The sequence below is a fragment of the Canis lupus genome, chromosome 1, assembly GCF_011100685.1.
Source record: "Canis lupus familiaris isolate Mischka breed German Shepherd chromosome 1, alternate assembly UU_Cfam_GSD_1.0, whole genome shotgun sequence".
NCBI classification, from domain to species: Eukaryota; Metazoa; Chordata; class Mammalia; order Carnivora; family Canidae; genus Canis; species Canis lupus.
In genome coordinates this window covers 51437992-51459951 of record NC_049222.1, presented here as the reverse complement: position 1 = coordinate 51459951, position 21960 = coordinate 51437992, and the positions used below count along the sequence as shown (strand labels likewise).

Sequence of the window (21960 nt, the reverse complement as noted above, 5' to 3'; positions counted from 1 at the left end):
TGAATAATCTAACCTTCGGGTTATCTTTTCAACATGACAAACATGCAAATCATAATAAGAACTTTAATTGTAAGAAGTGTGAAGTGTTTGGGCTCTAGGAATAGAAAACATGGTAAATGTAAATGACCCTGGAGAGTTGAGGACATTAAGAGTGCTTAGGCTGTAGTATGACATCAACAGATCACTTAAGTGGGTTTTTGTTTTTTGTTTTTGTATTATTATTATTATTTTTTTTTACTTATTTTCAGTTTTGAATATTTTCTTCTTAATAGTAATGTCATCTACTTTTAGAATTAAAATGACTCCTCTGGCAACAAGCATAAACCTGTTAAGTATTTCATAGAACACTGTATAGCCTCCAGTGTCACTGATTAACTCTTCATTCACATTTTAATGATCATGATTAGCAGGTGATAAGAACTGAAACCTGATTCTTTGTTACATAATAATCCTATGACAATTACATGGAAGACAATTCTGATTGACTCCCTGGAGCATTGAAGCTGACACATTAAATCAAATGGTGAATTCAGGGCATATTGGTTGTTTGATTTTAATGAGTAGTGATCTTCAGTTGAAACATCTGCTGTAATGAACTTGACATTTGCAATAATAACAGTATCAGCCTATTTAATGTACATTATTACATTTGTTTCCACAATTTGAGAGACCACACTTGCTGTTGCCTGGATTGAGCTTCTTTGTACTACTTTGTAAAAGACTTAAAATAACTTGGTATACATCGGTAATAACAGAAAGCCTATAGCTGAAAAATGTCCCTGGACAATGTTCCCATTTGGAGATTAATTTGGGAGTTTTTGAAATTCAAATGAACCCCTGGCAGTATTTAGCTGAAGCTGTCACCTCTTGGCAGCTCTACTTTAATCAGATAAGCATCTAGCACCTTTGTTTTAGATAAAGGGATTTTAAACTACAGAGAGACAGGGGGAATGCCTGGGTTGCTTTGGGACTGGGTAAGGATAGGTGTGGATGGGAGTATAAATGTGTGCATTTCCAAAACAGATTTAGATCATGTGATCTACTATCAGCAGAGTGTTAGTTAAAGCACAGTGTTCTGAAAAATCTACTTTGTTGATCAACGTTCCCAAATTTGGCAAAGAATCAGATGTCCAAATTTGGCAGAGAATCGGTATCATTGTGAACTCTTAAAGAATAGATCTCTAGAACCAACCCCAATCTACTAAGTACAAATACTGGGGAAAGGGAGGAATAGGCAGAAAGTAGGGTGGGATCTGTATTTTCAGAAAGTCTCTGCTGGGGATTGTTGGCCTAGAGCTTTGGTGGCAGCCATCAGGAGGGGCGAGGAAAGGTAGAACGGAGGTTATAAAGGTACTGATTTTGGATCCTGAGACTTTTCCCTTGAGCCTGACAGTGAACAATATGTTTCTATCCATTCTCTCAAATAGAGAGTTGCCAGTATGTGAATTGGGGTTAGGCTGTTAACTTTAGTCTTATATTCAACAAGAGAGTCCAATACCATATGTTATAGTGTTATGCTTACAAAGGCACAGCTAGTTCAATCATTAAGAAATCATACTTCACAGAATATTTACCATGGGCAGATGTAGCTAGGAAACTGTATGGCTAGACTGTATCTCTTAACTCTTGGCAGGAGACCACTCTTTATGTTGGTTGAGAATTTGTAGTAGAGTGGTATGTTTTTCTGGAATAATGATTTACAGAGAATCTTTCACTAGAAAGCTCAAGAGCTCCATTAATGCAGGATGCACAGTGGTTCTGCATGAGGATTCCATCCATTTGTATCTGTATTTGAGCTCTGGTCCCACCTCTCCTAGCCTTAGGACTTTAGCAAAGGTATGGAACCTCTGCTTTGTGCCTGGCTCTGTAAATTTGCAATAATTATGGCAAATAATCCTATAGGGTTGAAGTGAAGCTTAAGTTAATATGTGTAAAATGTTCTTTTTAGATCCTGACTCATAGAAAGGCCTCGCTAAATGTTAGCTATTATCAATTGAAGTGAATTCGGTAAAATTCTTGTCTAGGAAACAATGATGTTATCCATGTACATTGGTTTCAAACCTTGAATCTGTGATCACCAGGGAAAGTCACTTTGATTGCCTGTTATTCTCATATCCCTTATATTGTCCTCTGTTGCTTTGCAGTCATATATTTACATATCTGGTGTATTAGTTTCCATGAGCTGCTATGATAAAATACCACATAATTATCTCACAGTTCTGAAGGCTTAAAGTCTAAGATCAAGGTGTTGGCAAATTTGAGTTCTCCTAAGGTCTTTCTGCTTGGTTTGTGGATGGCTGTCTTTCCCTTGTGTCCACACATGGCCTTTCCTCTGTGCACAGGTATGCCTGGTCTCTCTTCCTTTTCTTGTAAGGACACCAGACAGATTGGATTGGGCCCACCCAAAGGCCTGATTTAAATTCATCGCCTTTTTAAAGCCCTATCTGCAAATATAGTCACATTCTGAGATACTGGGAAGTAAGGCTTTAAGATATCACTATGGGGTAGGGATGGGAGCCCACAATTCAATCCATAACACCTGGCACCTGCTTTCCCCACCCATATACACCATGGTCTAGATGGTGAGTTTTGTACACTATGTTCTTCTTCTTTTATATTGAATCACCAGAACTCTGTCATTATGGGACTCTTGAATGAGTATTTATTATAGATGTGAATGCATAAAAAATCAGGTGGATGCATGAAGACTACTTTTGTAAAGTCCTCACAGATGATTCTGATGCCTAGTCTCTGTAGAAAAGCTCTGAGTGAGGGCATACATTTGGAAAAATCATTTCCATTTTGTGAGATTTACCATTACAGAAATAGTGCATTCCATTATAACCAGAGGTTTATGATATCTAAAAAATGGTAATGAAAACCTCTTTTGGAATATGTACAGATGTCAGAACAAGCTTGTCCCTTTTACTGTTTGATTCTTAAAGGCTTCAGAAACTCCCCAAGGCACATGGAGCAGCTGACCTTTGGGCTTGGGCACATTCTGACACATTGGTATTACTCTTTCTTTTTGACACATTTACTCATCCAATCCCAAACAAACAGCACTTTTTGCATTAGTAATGTAGCTCTGCTTCCCGACTTTATTTCCCATTTATTTATGTAAAGATGTATGAAAAGAGGCAAGCACTGGACTCTTCTTCTAAAGATATTTCATTACTTTGTGTGCAGTTGTATATTTTTAATCATAAGCGTTGGTTTCAAAACTTTGCCAAATTTTGATGTGAGTAGTGTGAGCATGGCCTTTTAAAGGACATGCTCCAAGGTTTGGCAAATGTCCAGATACAATATTCTTGGGAGGAAGCACTGAGCTCCTTACTAATGAGGAAGAGGAAAGGTGGATTATTTCTACACTGACAAATGAAGCAGCAAATTGCCCACAATCTTTATCCATTAAGATAGGAGAAGCCTACTGGAATGCTAGGCAGAATCATGGAGTGGAATTTTCTTTTTTAATGCCATAGGAAAAAAAAAAAAAAAAAAAAAAGGAAAAGATAAGCCTTGGTAACTGAGACTTTGTGGGTAGAGAAGGAAAAAAAGAAATAAAAAGTTACAGCATTTTTAAAGATGGTAAGTGAAGAACAGAGTGACAGCCTGTCACCATATTAGCAGCCAGGCTTACTCTTCTTTGAAGAACACTCTGTGAACACTTTTCCTAATTTTTCCTGGTTTCATTTCTTTCATTAGTCCCACTCTCAGCTCTATGGATCCTGAAGAAACAATCTGTATCTCATTTCTTCAACTGTTCCATGGAAATTTCCCCATCCTCCAAAAACAAAAACAAAAACAAAACAAAAACAAAAAACCCACAATGATTCCCTAGCTCTGTGACATTTTTGTGCTTTCTCTACTCAGACCACCGCCATCCCATCCAAACTTCACAGCTGTCTTATGGCTTGATCCAATTCTGCCCTCTGATGTAACAGTCTACTCTTTTCTCTCCATAAACCTAAATCCAGTAATACAGCGATCAACAAATATGTATGTGATGCCATAAACACCAAATACATATTTTTGAGCACCTGTTTTGTCATCCACTGTTCTAGGACCTGGGAATTCAAGCTATAAACACAATAGAAAATAATCATTCCTGGACTCCTGGAATATACTTTTAAAGAGGAGGATGGAATAAACATGACGAATCCAGAAAGTACCTGCAGTGTTTCAGATGATGATATGTGCTTTAAATAAAAATATTGGGGATAGGAAGTGTAGGGGTCATTTACAATAAGGCTGTGTAGGCAGACCTCACTGAGAAGACAGTGAGGGGATGGGGTGTGGGGGGCCTACATGGGAGAGGAGAGGTCAGGTGAAGGGAACAGCAGGACAGAGGTTCAGGGAGTAGAAACAGGGAGGAGAGGAGGGTTGAGAGGAGCTCTGGGAGATGCACAGGCCAGATGGTGGTATTGGGCCTGGTGAGAAATTGAGAGGATGTTCACTTCCTCTGACATGATGTAGCTCAGTGTTGAGAGGGAAAAATCTGACTGCTACATGGAAAACACAGGCGCAAGTGGCGGTGGGGGGTGGGGAGATAAATCTGAGAGTTAACAGTAAAGATGGCATTTTAAGATTTGAGACTGGATGAGATCACTGTGGGTTTCTGAATTCAGAACGTCGCAGCACTGGCCAAAACAACCCTCTATGGCCACTCTGCTAACAGGAAAGCATACACAACAGGGGAAGCATGACACCCTACCATGGATTTATCGTGCTTTGATTCAGGGAGGTTCAGTGGATTCCTCCCTCCCTCCCTCCCTCCCTCCCTCCCTCCTTTCCTTCCTTCCTTCTTTCCTTCCTTTGTTTTTTGATCACTTTTGTAGTCTTATACCCTGAGGTAGTGAATTAAAGTCAGAGTCCTCACAAGTGAGAGATCTACTGTGTTTTACCAGGAGGGAGAAAGGGCAAAACATGGGGAGAAGGAGGAGGACACAGCATGTACTTGGGGGATCTGTTTTGCAAAAGAGTACAAATGGATATTAATTTCCTCAATTATCTGTTCCTGTATATAGTTGGAAAACTTTGTGTACCTGTTGTGTACTGTTGTTTGAAATACTCTGGCATGATCTTTTTGGTTTTTTGTGTGTATGTTTTTTAAAAAATATTTATTTATTTATTCATGACAGACACAGAGGGAGAGACAGAGACACAGGCAGAGGGAGAAGCAGGCTTCATGCGAGGAGCCCGATGTGGGATTTGATCCCAGATCCTGAGATCATGCCCTGAGCTGAAGGCAGGTGCTCAATAGCTGTGCCACCCAGGCATCCTTGGCATGATCTTTAAAGTTTACTTAAAATCAGTTACAGAATTATCATATCAAAAATAGGCATTTGCTTTGGTGGAAATGGGTCTGTTTAGATTTTGTATCTTGATTCAGTTTGGGTGAATTTTATTTTCTTAAGAAAGTGTCCATTTAATTCAAGTTATTATTTACATACAAAGAATCATGCAAAGCAGTTGCTTTTGTTGTTCCTAGGTACTTTGTAGCTGTTGCTGGGCCTTAATTTAATTATATTTGCATTTCTTTCCTTTTCTTGGTAATATTAGCTTAAATTTTATTGATTATAGGTTATTCAATACTAAAGGGTGAGCTAAATTTTTAATTTGTTATTTCTATTTTTATTCATTTCCTACCTCAATAATTTCTAACTTTATCTTAAAATTCCTTCTGCTTTTTAAATCTTTATATTGCTTAATCATATCTTTAATCATAGTTCCGTGTTCTTTTAGAATACCTTGGTGTGATATTTTTATTTCTTTTTTTAATTAATATTTGTTCTTGAGGCTATGATTTTTCTCTGAGCACTGCTTTACCTGATCATATGTATTGTTTTCATTATCATTGCTCTTTATATATTCTGCGATTTCATTCTGAATTTCCTATGAGATGCAGGAATCACTTAAAAGAATAATTTAAAAGTAGTAGCCAACAGTTTATTTTTCTTTGTTACATTTCTAGGTGCATTGCCTTATGATTAGAGCATGTGTTTGTAGTATCTTTGTTTTTGAAATTTATTGATATTTTATTAGGACCAAAAGTGCAGTCTCTAAGTATTAGGAAAAGAGGTATTCCCTTCGTTTTAGAATTTCCTCTGCTGCCCACCTGCCTTGCCTGTTTCACCTCCCAATGTTGCACTCTTCTGTTTCCCTCACACACATACTTGCTTTACTCTCTGTTATTAAATATCTTCCATTTGTACCCTCAATCTGCTTTTGCTGCTGTTTCCCTGATGCTTTCTTGGGGTTGCTTCAGGAACGTTTCATATTTAGCACAAGATGTTGCCTTACGACTAAAGGTCGGTTTTGGTAAAACTTCCAGGGCCGCTCTTCCCTTGAGGTTTTTACTGGTACCATTCTCCTATATTTGATATTGCACGTGGAGAAATGGGAGGTAGGTGTGATTCATTTCCCTGTATCAGTGACTCTGTCTTTGCTTGGCTGCCCCAGATTCTCCTGGAGCCCAGACCCCAACTTGTGTTATTTGACTGTACCTTGGTACTGGCGATGCTGGTCCATTTTCCCTGGGTTACACTGTGTCCTTTGAATATGCAGATTCAAGTCTTTTTAACTTTTTTCTTCTCCCCCAAAATTAAACTCTTTTTTGTTCTTTCAATTTATGGCCTCTTAGTGTGATTATGGATTTACACCTGCCTCCTCCTTTTGCCTAAACCAAACCAGGTCAGGTCTAGGGAGGCCACCACCCATTGTTTCAGCTCCTCCCTGGTTGTGAAGCCAGCCTTTTCCTTCTTTTCAGGAGGCTCTCTCTCTTGCATTCAGACTTTGCCTCCACAGGGCTCCCTCCTGATTCCTATCACTCTGTGTCCTTTACACTCATTTTGGAGGTTAAGCACTTTAATTTTCCCTGAGTGTCACCAACAAAATCAGCAGTTTGTGTTTTGTTTTCCCTCTCCTTGGTTGTTCTAGGATGGTTTTTTGGAAAGGGAAAATGCTGCTTTTGCACCTCCTTGTTCACAGAAGCTCCCTTAGAGAATTTTTATTGTTCCATTCACTTTCCATGCTCCTTCCTGGTAATCATCTTTTTTATGTTGCTACGTGAAGAATGCATTTTGCATAAATAATAAATATTTATAAATATGTAAATTTATAAATAATTTATATATATATATACTCTCTTTAAATTTCTTTTTAGTTTTCAGTTATTTTAAAGATTGCCCACTAGAGTATAGCCCACCTAACCAGAACATCTGAAGTAATGAATAAGGACCAGTTAGAGCAGGAAGACGGAAGCACTGACCTCAGCATTTGAAATCATCAGAAACTAGGTTGGTTTAGTGGATAGAGCAAAACAGGAATTTGCATATAGATTCCTCTGAACTGCAAGAAAAAAACAGTCTTTGTGAAATCGGAAGATCTGGATGACTCTCTTTCTGTTTCTAAAGATTTTATTTATTTATTCATGAGAGAGAGAGAGAGGGGGGCAAAGACACAGAGGGAGAAACAGGCTCCACGCAGGGAGCCCGACATGGGACTTGATCCCTGGTCTCTAGGATCACACCCTGAGCTGAAGGCGGCGCTAAACCTCTGAGCCACCCGGGCTGCCCTGACTCTCTTAATAACAGAAAATATATGCAGATTTTTTTTCCCAAAACATTGTAACTACTTACCATTTGAAAATAAGTTCGAAAAATGGGGTTGGTGTCATTTTAATCACATGAGAAAAAAACCCCACTCAAATCAGATGTTAGAAAGTTATATTAGAAACCCTTCATATGCTTTTTATATTTGTATTACATTCGCATTCTGGGATCTTTATTTTTAAATTATATAGTAAGTATTACATATGATTTTTATAGTAAATTGAATGCATGTTGAATTATTCTTTTTTTAAGATTTTATTTATTTATTCATGAGAGTCACAGAGAGAGAGAGAGAGAGAGACAGAGACACAGAGACACAGAGACACAGAGACACAGGCAGAGGGAGAAGCAGGCTCCATGCAAGGAGCCCGACATGGGACTCAATCCCGGGTCTCCAAGGATCACACCCTGGGCTAAAGGCAGCGCTAAGCTGCTGAGCCATCCGGGCTGCTGAATTATTCTTTATTTTATTTGTTTTCCTTAAATTTGTGGAAAAAATTAATGTTAACTGTGGGGTTTACTTTTCTGCCTTAGTAAAAGTTGGAGGTAAGGTAGGCTTCCACTAATGCCAAGTGTCAGTGATAAGATCCAAACACTAGCATGGAGTCCCTGGCTTTCCTAGGCCTGTGTAACAGCAATAGAAAGCTATCATGGATTGTAGTCTTTGGATTTTTCTAGGTTATAGCTTAACTCTTTCATCAAACTTCAAATTTCCAGAGGCAAGGACCATATTATATTTGCTTGCCTTTTTCTTCTGCACTTCCATCTACCTCAAAATACCCAATACAGCCATGTGCACATAGAAAGCATATTTGCCAGACTCTTTAAATTGCAAGAAGCAGAAAGCTAACTCAGACTGGCTTAAGCAAAAAAGGGAATTTCTCAGATCAAATATTTGTGAATTACTGGTGTTCACTTTGGCCTCAGACTTGACCTAATCCTGGTGCTTAAACTAGATTCAGACATATTGAATATGTCCCTTGGTCTTTCTGAGTTTGCTTCTTTTTCCTATCCTGTTGAAGAATTGAAGAATTGCTAAGAAGAGAACTCACTGAATTATTTAACAATCATTAAGCGAGTCTTCCTGAGTTTCCTTCATTGAGGAGGCTGTATCTGCCTGGTGACACAAAGTTTGGTCACCATAAGCTTCAGGCTTCCATTCTATCAGCTTAGCAAACCAAATGGAAGGAGAGTACCTCATACCTAATAGTGCCACAGATGTCTTAGGAGTAACACTTGTCGAACTCTTCTAGATTCCACACCCGTTCTTTTTTTTTTTTTTTTTTTTTTATTTATGATAGTCACACAAAGAGAGAGAGAGATGCAGAGACACAGGCAGAAGGAGAAGCAGGCTCCAGCACCGGGAGCCTGACGTGGGATTCGATCCTGGGTCTCCAGGATCGCGCCCTGGGCCAAAGGCAGGCGCTAAACCACTGCGCCACCCAAGGATCCCTTCCACACCCATTCTTTTTTTTTTTTTATTATTTATGATAGTCACAGAGAGAGAGAGAGAGAGGCAGAGACACAGGCAGAGGGAGAAGCAGGCTCCATGCACCAGGAGCCTGACGTGGGACTCGATCCCGGGTCTCCAGGATTGCGCCCTGGGCCAAAGGCAGGCGCTAAACCGCTATGCCACCCAGGGTTCCCCCACACCCATTCTTAAACGTACCACACTGACCACTGGAATGTAGCGTGGGTTGGCCAACCCAAGTGAAAACCTACATTCAAAGTATCAAAGTGTGTGCATGTGTTTGTGTGCACATGTATATGTGTGTAAGGTGTGCTTTACTCCTACTTGAGCCACATGGCTCAAATGTGGTAGAATCGTGGTTCCTTAGAAGGAAGGTGTTAGGTGGTTGTTACTAAAGAAAGAACTTTGGGCAGATGTAAGCATACTATGATTGCCTCTGTGTGTGTGTGTGTGTGTGTGTGTGTGTGTGTGTGTGTCTGTGTGCTCACACTCCTATGTATATGTGTATATTGTGTATATTTGGGGGAGGAAGAGATTATTATTCTCATTATTATCATTGTTTTTAAAGATCATTTATTTGAGAGAGAGAGAACATGAGTGGAAGGGAGGGACAGAAGGAGAGGGAGAAGCAGCAGCCTCCCCACTAAGCAGGGAGTCTGACTCAGGGCTCAATTCCAGGACCCTGAGATCATGACCTGAGCTTAAGCAGATGCTTAACCCACTGAGCCACCCAGGCACCCCTATTCTCATTATTATTATCTTGATCTCACTTTGGCATTTTTGTGGAAGTCAGGATAGACAGTAATAATGCTGTAACAAATATTCTAATATTCACAGGGATATAACACAATAAAAAATGTTTGTTTCTCACACAAGCTACAAGTGCAACCTAGATCTGCTTTTTGTGGTTACACAGGTACAGGCTGATGCTCCTCCATGACAGGCCTGCCTGTACAACCACCTGGGAGGGAAGTTGGAACATCAGAGGTCATTGTCTTGGCATCTCATGGTCTAGCCTGGAAATGGCACCCACTGCTTGCACTCACATCTCTTTGGCTGAAACAAGTGTTGTATAGTGCCCCACAGTGAGTGGGCTAGCAAATTCAGAATTCTGTGTGCCATAATAATGCCCGAATACTCTGAAGCCCCTTATGACTTTTTACCCAGCTGATGATCTATCTTGAGAAAAACTTAAACATTTCCATCATCAATCAGCTCACTACATACAAATAAAACAGCCCAATAAAGGTTTGAGAACTGCCTTAAAGTATAAAGAAAACTTTGCTGTACTTTATTTTGGCTGAAATCAAGTCCTCTCCCTAAACTCATATGGCTTCAGTAATGATTTGGTTAACTTTGTCTCTAAGTATTAAGATATAAACCACTTTTTTTGTTTCTTCAATGTTTATTGAGCGCTTACTGTATGCCAAGCATGGTTCTTGTTGCAATAGATGCACTACAGTGCCAGAGTAATAAAACATGAGTCTACACCCTTTTTGAGCTTGGTCACAGCAACTTCTTGCAAGATACATCTAAGAAGGCAAGAGAAACAAAAGCAAAAAATGAACTATTGGGACTTCATCAAGATAAGAAGCTTCTACACAGCAAAGAAATAGTCAACAAAGCTAAAAGACAACCTACAGAATGGGAGAAGATATTTGCAAGTGACATATCAGATAAAGGGCTAGTATCCAAGATCTGTAAAGAACTTATTAAACTCAACAGCAAAGAAACAAACAATCCAATCATGAAAACAAACAATCTAATCATGAACAATCCAATCATGTTCAAAAGACATGAACAGAAATCTCACAGAGGAAGACATAGACATGACCAACAAGCACATGAGAAAATGCCCTGCATCACTTGCCATCAGGGAAATACAAATCAAAACCACAATGAGATACCACCTCACACCAGTGAGAATGGGGAAAATTAACAAGACCGGAAACCACAAATGTTGGAGAGGATGTGAAGAAAGGGGAACCCTCTTACACTGTTGGTGGGAATGTGAACTGGTGCAGCCACTCTGGAAAACTGTGTGGAGGTTCCTCAAAGAGTTAAAAATGGAGCTACCCTGTGACACAGAAATTGCACTGCTGGGGATTTATCCCAAAGATACAGCTGCAGTGAAATGGAAGGACACCTGCACCCTGATGTTTCTAGCAGCAATGTCCACAATAGCCAAACTGTGGAGTGAGCCTCAGTGTCCATCGACAGATGAATGAATAAAGAAGATGTGGTCTGTATATACAGTGGAATATTCCTCAGCCTTTAGAAACAACAAATACCCACCATTTGCTTCAACATGGATAGAACTGGAAGATATTATGCTGAGTGAAGTAAGTCAATCGGAGAAGGACAAACATTATATGGTCTCATTCATTTGGGGAATATGAAAAATAGTGAAAGGGAATAAAGAGGAAAGGAGAGAAAATGAGTGGGAAATATCAGTGAGGGAGACAGAACATGAGAGACTCCTAACTCGGAAACAAACAAGGGGTAGTGCAAGGGGAGGTGGGCGGGGGGATGGGGTGACTGGGTGATGGGCACTGAGGGGGGCACTTGACAGGATGAGCACTGGGTGTTATGCTATATGTTGGCAAATCGAACTCCAATAAAAAAATACACACAAAATAATCCAAAACAAAACATAGAGTCTAGTGAAGAAGACAGACATTAAATTGGATAATGCTGAGAAAATGTTAATAACTCAGATCTTAAGTTATAAATGTGTTCTGATATGTATGCTTGGATAGAGAGATTGGATGTGAGGACCAGCCCTTAATTCTGGAGTATGTAACTAAGCATGTATACCTTGAAATCTGAGCTGTTTAGCCTCATAGTAACCCCAGGAGTTAGTGGGCAGCTTCTGTATGAATCTCCACCATTGCCCTATGTAAAAAGGTGAGCAGAGACAAGGGGATTTCATGGCAGCTTTGAGGTTTTATCAGTTACATGACTGTATAATGAGTTACTCAAAATATATAGCTTGAAAGAATAGTTACATATTATTTATCATGGTTTCTATGATTTTAGAAGGATTTTGGAAAGATTGAGGGGCAATTCTTGATTTGAGTATTTCATGACAGAGGTTAGGAAGCTGCAGTCATCTAGAAGCTTGACTGAGGCTGGAAGATTCACTTCTAATATGGTTTAATTATGTGACTGGCAAGTGGTTGTTGGTGCTGGGACTCCTTTCTTTTCTATTTGGGACTCTCCACAGGACCGTTTGAGTGTGGAAACTGGCTTTCCCAAGAGTGAGCTACCTAAGAGGCCAAGGGGGAAGCTGTGTTCCTCTTTATGATCTAGCTTCAGAAGTTACACATATTGACACTGTCACCATATAATGATCAACTGGTGTCAGCCATAACTCAGTATGAGAAGGGATTTTATAAGGGTGTGAATACCCCAATGAGGGTGTGCTTCATGGAAGACCATCTTGAAGGTTAGTGACAACCCCTGACTACCTCCTGGCAGGACATCTTTTTCTCCAATAATGAAATTACATAGGTGAGTTGATTGAAGTGATACATCTTTTAAATGAAGCTTCAACACTTTTAAATTCAGACGCTTCTTTGTTAACTTTTTTGCTGCAGACATTAGGGCAAATAAAGAAGCAACTGCTGACGTTCATTCATATATTAGAGGGCCACATACAGCATACAGCATTCAATTGATTACCCAGGGAAATGGGATGCAAATGCTTTTTATTAAACCTTAGACACATAAACCACTTAAAAGTGTTTTATCGTAACCTCAGTAACATCTGTAGTCTGCTTTCTATTCCCTTAAGTGATTCACTTTATTTCTTGGTATAGAAGTTACACTACATTGGACAGTTCTCAGTAAGTTACTTTTGTGAAAGTGAAATATGTTTCTTTTGTGAAAGCAAAATGAATATATTTCCCTGGGACTTCATGAGATAAGGTTTTGGAGTATATCACAAATGCCATCATTTTTGTAGGGAAACCTTTTATCTATAATGGCATGGTGATGGCTTATTGTGAGCATCCCAAATGTTACATCCACCAAGGAAAAAAAATCTAATGCTGCATAGAGTACACTTACACTGCCTGTCGTGAGTAGTGACTAAGTGAATCAATCGCAGTTCCACTGAATACTCAGGTCACCTTAAAAATGTTTGAGTTGGTGGTTACTCCATGATGAGGATAATTTTAGGTAAGCACATGTTTCTGTATCACACTCTAAGCTCATAAAAAGTATTTATTTTGGGCTAGGACCTTTCTAAGGGGAAGCAAATTTCTAACTGTGAACTCAACTGCCTGGAGTAGCAGAGAGCCTTTTTGAATTGTACTTTCTCATATAAACTACATAATACTTATAGTCCTAAGATAGTCCTAAGAACAAGTATATTCTCATCATTATAATTCAAGGAATAGTCTTCAAAAACATAAAAAAATGTGTTATATAATATAATAATATATAATATATGAGAATAGGAAATTTAAACATGAGTTCAAGTTACAATAATAGAAAGCAAAATATATTGGAAACTTTTGAAAATATATAGTGATTTTCCTGACAAGTAAATCTAAAAAATATACCTTTCCACATTATACTGACTATATAGAAAAACTTTAAAAGGCTTCCAAGTAAGCTTTGTTTCATGTGTCACATAGCTTTAGATATATATTAGTATCAAAATTACTATATAATCATCATATATGAAAAATAAATATGGCTTAGTGAATAACTAACATTCTTTTATCTGAGTTACCAGTATATTCAGTTTTTCTAATAGGATACCTTTACAAGTATTTTTAAAGTATATTTTTCTAAGTAGTAGTAGTAAAGCTGATCATTAGCTGTTTTTCAGGAGAAAATATTATGGTTTTTGTGATGCTCCTGAAGTTATAATACTATTTTAAGTAAAGTGTGTGTGTGTGTGTGTGTGTGTGTGTGTATGTATGTGTGTGTGTGTATATATACACACATATCTATTATATGTGCATATATATATGTGTGTGTGTGTGTGTGTGTGTGTGTATCTCCAAATAAATGGAGTAGATAAAAATCCTTACTCTCACCACAATGCCACATTGAATGCCTACATTGCCTATATCTACATTAGGAATTTCATGAAGATTGTCTAGATTCTACATTATGACATTTCCAGTTTAGTGCGAGTTGATACTATCATGTAGGAGTAAATAAGATCGTATATGTAAAGGTTTTCTTTATTGTTCTATTGATGGATTCACGTTCACAGATTTAGTATGAAGCTTAGAATATCTTTTTTGTATTCTAAGAATTTCGTAGCCCTGCCTAGCATCAGCTGGTTATCTAGTTCACCTTAAATGGTGATGGATAATCCTGTTCCAGCAGTCTCCTGGTTACTGGAGCCAGCTTGAGTAGAAGAATTCATGTGAAACACACAGTCAGAGCTTGATACGCCCTTCATGGGATTGCTGCCTCTTGAAACCTTTACCCTTGAAGTGCTCAAGATTCTGGATCAAGTGCAGAGTCAGAGAAAGCTCAGCAAGAAGTCTGAGTTTGATATGATCCCAGATATTGAAGCCAAATATCTGTTGTGGTATGTTTAACTCTCTTCCAAAGTGTATTTGTAAGTACAAATAAATTTATAGGTTAAGAGAAATGCAGAGCAAATTTTCCTTAGAATTCTATTTTGGCAATGATGGACTGAGTCTCAAATATATAGAATAGTATTGCAAGGAGTTCTATGACATCAGTGTAGCATTAGGCATTAGGCCAAGGTAAAGGCTTAGAAATAGCAACTGTATCTGCCTCATTACATGACTGCAAATGTTGGACTTGGCAAACCCAAATGTTCTACGGGCCTCAGTGGTTTGCCTTCGTCACTGGAAATGTAGTATACATTATAGTACTGTGAGTAGCAGCACATAATCTCCTTAGAACAAGACCATGCATCCACTGGACTGGATTTGAGTGAGAGGAGGATTAATTTAAGACATACAGTCAGCTATAATGGAGTCATTGTACAGAAATGAGTGGTCACCCTCAATGAACAAAATGGTATGAGATGAAGAACCCCAAACTGCTGAAAGCAAGAGGAGTTCCTCTGAGCTACTGGAAAGGCTATGTGTGGTCTCAAAGACTAGATTGTGAGGTACAGTGGTATGAACATCATTATCTGTGAATTCTGACTATTGTCAGATAGTCAGACCCAGCTGCAGAGAAGATACTGTGGCCCATAAAAATGCACGCAGCAAGTACATGAAAGCATGTTTTGTAAAAGAAATTAGGTATGTTACTTATCTTCTACTGGGTCAGCAATGAGAGAGATCATACAACAAAAAAATGGGTACTAATCAATAGCATCCAAAATTTAAAAAACATATATGAAATGGCAGCATTAAGAAAAGTGAAAGATGTTACATGCATGGAATACTATTGTGAAGATATACAGACTACCTGAAATCCATAATCCTAGCCAAATGTACTATTTAAATTCTAGAGTTGTCAATATTTATTCACAGGAAAAAAATGTAATGTATTGACGTTTTAGAAATGTTACACTAATCTTAGGTTGGCCCTAACCTAAGAATTTTTACAAGTATGGAGAAAATGGTGAACCTTGCTCCATTCCATGCTCCCAGGCAGGATGTCAGGAAAGCTATGTGAAGGGAGCCTGGATGTGGTGCCATGTGGTGGCCTGGCTGTCAGTTACACACAGTAAGAAAATGATCTTCCGTAATAAGCTCATATTGCAGATTTTGAAGCCCACCCGAAATAACTGTCTAAATGTTTTTAGTTCTACATCTGTGCCCAACTAAAACAATTTTTCATGAGTTAACAGCGAAGTTTTATTGGAATATCCTTGGAATTCTAACATGTTAAAAAGGGAATTAATAAATCCAATATTTAGAATTAGAAATAGATCCCTATGGTGTTTATTAAATATTGGATTTATGTTAATAATAATCTCTGCTGCTTCATTCTTCCTCAAAAGTCTAGCTCTTGTATAACTTCTATTTTTGTAGAATTGTATACTGTATGCTGTACAATTTTGTACTATCTCTACCATAAAAACAGCATTAAAATTTGTTCTTAAGAATTTTTTTCCAGGCGCCTGGGTGGCTCAGTGGTTGAGCATCTGCCTTTGGTGAGGGCGTGATCCCTTGGTCCCAGGATCATTCCGCATCAGGCTCCCTGCATGGAGCCTGCTTCTCCCTCTGCCTGCCCCTCTCTCTCTCTCTCTCTCTCTCTCTCTCTCTCATTAATAAATAAATAAAATCTTAAAAATAAAAGAGAAAGGTTTTTAAGAATTTTTTTTCATAGGGACACCTGGGTGGCTCAGCAGTTGAGCATCTGCCTTTGGCCCAGGGCATGATCCTGGGGTCTGGGATTGAGTCCCACATCAGGCACCTTGCAGGGAGTCTGCTTCTCTCTCTGCCTATGTCTCTTCCTCTCTATCTCTGTCTCTGTGTCTCTCATGAATAAATAAGTAAAATCTTAAAAAAAAAGATTTTTTTTCATAAAGAATACTAATCCAATGGTTAATATACCCTAGCAATGTAATCCTGCATTTGGCATCTCCATCAAAAAAGGTCAGAACAAAGACTCCTAACTCTGGGAAAGGAACTAGGGGTGGTGGAAGGGGAGGAGGGTGGGGGGTGGGGGTGAATGGGTGACGGGCACTGAGGGGAGCACTTGACGGGATGAGCACTGGGTGTTATTCTGTATGTTGGTAAATTGAACACCAATAAAAAATAAATTTATTTAAAAAAGATAAAAAAAGGTCAGAACATTTAGAAGAACAAATATAAATGAGATTTTTAAGAAATTTAGGCATGAGCAGATTTTTGCTGTTTTTCACTATTTGAAATGATAGATTTAATTTTTTAATGCAATTTTAAAAGCAGAGAAAGTAGTCATTAATATTTTAGAATCAGAATCAGATTCTTTCCAACAGAATATGTAAGATCTCATTAGATTAAAGAAGTTGGGGCACCTGGGTGGCTCAGTGGTTGAGCATCTGCCATTGGCTCAGGTTGTGATCCAGGAGTCCTGGATCAAGTTCCACATCGGGCTCCTTGTAGGGAGCCTGCTTCTCCCTCTGCCTATGTCTCTGCCTCTCCGTGTCTCTCATAAATAATAAATAAAATCTAAAAAAAAAAAAAAGATTAAAGAAGTTTGCAGCATTTATGGGAAACATACATTTGTGAGATTAGGCCCCCTTTCCATTACCTATCACTTGAGTTAACCAAACATTACCAGTTAATGACAGATTGCTCTTCCAAAGCATTTGTAGTACTCAAACACAAAGCTCAGAAAAGCAAGTAAGTATAGTCTTACTCTTTTTTTAAAAAAAATATTTTATTTATTTATTCATGAGAGACAGAGAGAGAGAGAGAGAGGCAGAGACACAGGCAGAGGGAGAAGCAGGCCCATGCATGGAGCCTGATGTGGGACTCAATCCTGGGTCTCCAGGATCAGGCCCTGGGCTGAAGAAGGAGCTAAGCCACTGGCCCACCCGGGATGCCCTAGTCTTATTCTTATGAACAAGAATGCCATATAACAAAATGGTCCTAAAAAATTGATCAAATGGAAAAGAAAAATGGTTGCATTGACCCCGTGACTACATAGTACTGCCATTTTATTTTCAGAGTAAATAAGCCAGCACAACAATATTTCTCTAAAGCATATGTGTTTCTTTCAAGTAGTAAAGGTTCACTTCAGCAAGTTCCTGGCTTCTGTGTAATGTGGGGACTCAGGCAGCATCCTGAGATGTCTCCCTTTCAACTCAGAGTCCTAATGACATTTCTTTTCTGTCACTGGCCCACAATGGGACCTTTATGGATGGGAACCCACCATGGAGGAACATAGTCACCCTAACAACGTGGGTCCACAGGTTGTAGTTTCATTTAATTCTTTCAACAGAACTTTGGTAACATTAGTCAATAAAAGACACGATAGCAGCTTTCTGCCTGGCATCGCCGGTAACACTGGGCCTCTTTACATTGTTATAAGCAGAAGGTGTCAGGGATGTGGCTTTCTGTAGTGAGAGGTGATCTCATGAGACTAGAAGGATATAAGGTCATATTCCAGTGCAGAGAAACACTATAATAAATCTACGCAGGGGACTGTTACCTTAGGTAGCATGAAGACCTGTGTAGGAAGTTCAGACAATGGAGTTTGTTTGGGTTTGTTGTTGAGTAGCAGGAAAAGCTTTGGAATCACACAGGCCTATGTGTGAATGCCAGCATTACCACTTACTAGCAGGATGATATTGGGTAAGTTATTTATCTTCCCAGAGATTGTTTCCTAATTTGTAAATTGTGGATAATAATACCTAGCTTATCCAGTCATGAGGGTCTTTTACTTTGCAGTTACCTTTGGACTCTGAGTCAAAGCTTCTCGGGTGAGGCTCAGAGCAACTGCTCCTCACCTTTCTGTGAGCCAGGAGGGGGAAGTCCTAGTCCTACATTTATCATTCTTTTTCTTGAGTCGGTGGTGGGGGGAAGGAGCCCCCTCTGGCCTTTCTTGTCAGCACAGAAATGTTACTGGGGACTCCTAATTGCAATAAAAATTGAGAATGGCCACTGGAACCTTCCTTGTACAGGATATCTTGAGAACCTGGACAACAGAGCCTGGAGAGGTAGGCTATATGGCAGCTTTTGGGTGCCTTGTCCAGGTCCCTGAACCTAGCCCTGTGCTGCCCAGCACTGCCCTCTCCTTTGCTCCCATCACCCAGAAACCTAGCTCGTTACCATTGTATCCACTGTATTCCCCTGGGCCAGTTCAAAGCACATTTTCATTAAAGAACTAATGCAAATACTTTCTAAAATAGTACTCCAGTCACTGTGAGTTACATGGATCTTCCTAAATTCTCTGCTTTACAGAGAATATAATATAAAAAACAAAAATTCTTATGTTCTGAATCCATCTCCCCCACTGGACTAAGTATTCTAGAAGGGGCTTATTTATCACATCCACTGCTGTGCTCAACACTCAGAGAAAGTCTGGCGTAGAACTGGCTGGACTGAGTGCTTCTGGAGAAATGAATGAGAATTCATCCACTAAGCCAGGGACCAGTCTTGAATGACTTTTCCTCCCATACAGGTTTACACCTGACTCATTCTTCTGTGCTATTCCAGGCAATCAAATTAAGGCGTAGCATTCTGAAGATACTTAGCACGCATTTCAGATGCCATCCTTGTAGAGCTTTCATGATAAAATGTGCTATTGATTTAACTTTTAAGTCTTCAGTTCATGCCTTGGGCTTTGTGGCAGACACTTTGGCTCATAAGCTTAGGGACTATTTGAAGACATAAAGCTTTGGGTGTGTGTGTATGTGTGTGTGTGAGAGACAGAGAGAGAGAGAAAGAGAGAAAGAGAGAGAGATAGTGGGAAGTTATAAGAATATTAAATCATTAATTTTATTTTCTTCTTATCTCTGTCAATTCTTCTGTGTGAATCATGATAACATTTGTACTATTTTTCTCATGATAAAGTTAGTGGATTTGTGTTTATGAACTGAGCTCCAGAAATATTGCTAAGGAAAAAATAACCTTTCATTTAGAATGGTAACCTGTAGCATAAGTAATTATCACAAATTTCCAATAAAAAGTAGGTTGGGAAAATAAACATATAATAAAATTTGCTGTTTATTTTTTTTAATTCTCAATTTCTGGGTTTTCAGTTCATATCGTTTTTTATGTACTTAAAAATGTTTCTTTTATTTCATTCATACCATCCTTTTAAAACTTTTCTTTTTGGGCATATTTTATAATATGCACAGCAGTATACTCGTGTGTAACTTAACAGTAAATAAACAACCTGAACTTGAGTGCTTGCCCAAATATACATTTTAAAAAAGTTTTTATTTATTTATCTTTAAATAATCTCCACCCTCAGTGTGGGGCTTGAATCATGACCCCTCAGATCAAGAGTCATATGCTCTTCTGACTGAGTCAACCAGGTGTTCCTGAAGGCTTTGTTTAAATTCCAGTGCAGTTAACATGTAGTGTAATATTAGTTTGAGGTTTACAATGTAGTAGTTCACCACTTCCATACAATACCTACAAAACCTGGTGCTCATCACAGCAAGTGCACTCCTTCATCCCCATCATCTATGTCCTCTATCTCCCAACTCACCTCCCTTCTGATGACCATTAGTGTGTTCTCTAGAGTTAAGAGCCTGTTTCTTGGTTTGCCTCTGTCTCTCTCTCTCTCATTTTTCCCCCTAACTCATTTGTTTCTTAAATTCCACAACATGAATGAAATTATGTTATTTCTCTTTCTCTGACTGATTTATTTCACTTAGCTCCATCCATGTCCTGGCAAGTGGCAAGGTTTCATTCTTTTTTAAGACTAATAGTCCACTGTATATAAATACCACATCCTCCTTGTCCATTAATTGAGAGACACATGGGTTGTTTCCATAACTTGGCTATTGTAGATAATGCTGCTATAAACACTGGGATGCATATATCCCTTGCAATCATTATTTTTGTATCCTTTAGGTAAATACCTAGTAGTCCAATTGATGGGTCATAAAGTAGTTCTATTTTTAACTTTTTGTAGTACCCCCCATAAGGTTTTCTAGAGTGGCTACACCCAGTTTGCATTCCCAACAACAGTGCAAGAGCATTCCCCTTTCTCCACATCCTTACCAACACCTGCTGTTTCTTGTGTTGTTGATTTTAGCCATTCTGATAGGTGTGAGGTGATATCTCATTGTGGTTTTGATTTTCATTTCCCTGATGATGAGTGATGTTGAGCATCTTTTCATGTGTCTATTAGCATCTTTATGTCTTGTTTGGAAAAAGGTCTATTCATGTCTTCTGCCCATTTTAAATTGGATTATTTTTTGAGGGGGTGTTGGGTTTTTTAAGTTATATATTTTATATGCTAATCTTTCATCAAATAGGTCATTTGAAAATATCTTCTCCCATTTTGTAGGTTGCATTTTGGTTTGTTGGTTGTTTCCTTTACTGAACAGACACCTTTTCTTTTGATGAAGTCCCAATAATTTAGTTTTGCTTTTGTTTCCCTGACCTCTGGAAACATACCTAGAAAAATGTTACTATGACTGATGCCAGAGAAATTACTGCTTATGCTTTCTTTTATGGTTATGGATCTCACATTTAGGACTTTAATCCATTTGAGTTTATTTTTGTGTATGGTGTAAGAAAGTGGTCCAGTTTCATTCTTTGGCATGTAGGTGTCCAGTTTATCCAAAACCATTTGTTGAAGAGGCTGTCTTCAAATGGACATTTTAATAACATTCCTAATCATGAACACAGGGTAAAAGGCACTTATGTCATTTAGAAAAGACATGACTTCTTCCCTGGAGAAATAATGTAATATAATATTATCATACTTACATATTCTGTATTTATTTTAGAGTAATTTTATCCAGTATGTGTCTGCTAAATAGCAAAAATACTCCCACAAAAAAAAAAAAAAAAGTTGAGTTTGAGTTTAGAACTCTAAAATAGTACCTTGACTTTGATTAGAATCTCAGTATAATCTGCATCTGTCTTTCTTTTTTTCTTAAAGATTTTATTTATTTATTTGAGAGAGAGAAAGAGAGAGAGAGAGGAGTGTGTGTGGGGGGGGTGCGAAGAGCAGAGGGAGAGGGACAAGAAGACTGTGCTAAATGCAGAGCCCGATATGGAGCTCCATGTAGAGCTCGACCCACAACCTTGAGATCATGACCTGAACCGAAATCAAGGGTTAGATGCTTCACCAACTGAACCACCACCCAGGGGCCCTTGCATCTGTCTTAATCTCTCTGTCTCTGTCTCTGTCTCTGTCTCTGTCTCTCTCTCTCTCTCTTTCACACACACACACACATACACACACACATCATGCAGACAGACTGGGGAGGAGCATTGGACAGACATGGGGGTTAGGGTAGTCTCA

General features: G+C 38.7%; 1 protein-coding gene across 1 annotated transcript in view; it reads left to right on the top strand.

Annotated features, from left to right (window-relative positions):
• Positions 1 to 21960, top strand: part of PRKN (parkin RBR E3 ubiquitin protein ligase) — a 1310777-nt gene that overhangs the window by 291623 nt on the left and 997194 nt on the right. The window lies entirely within an intron of this gene.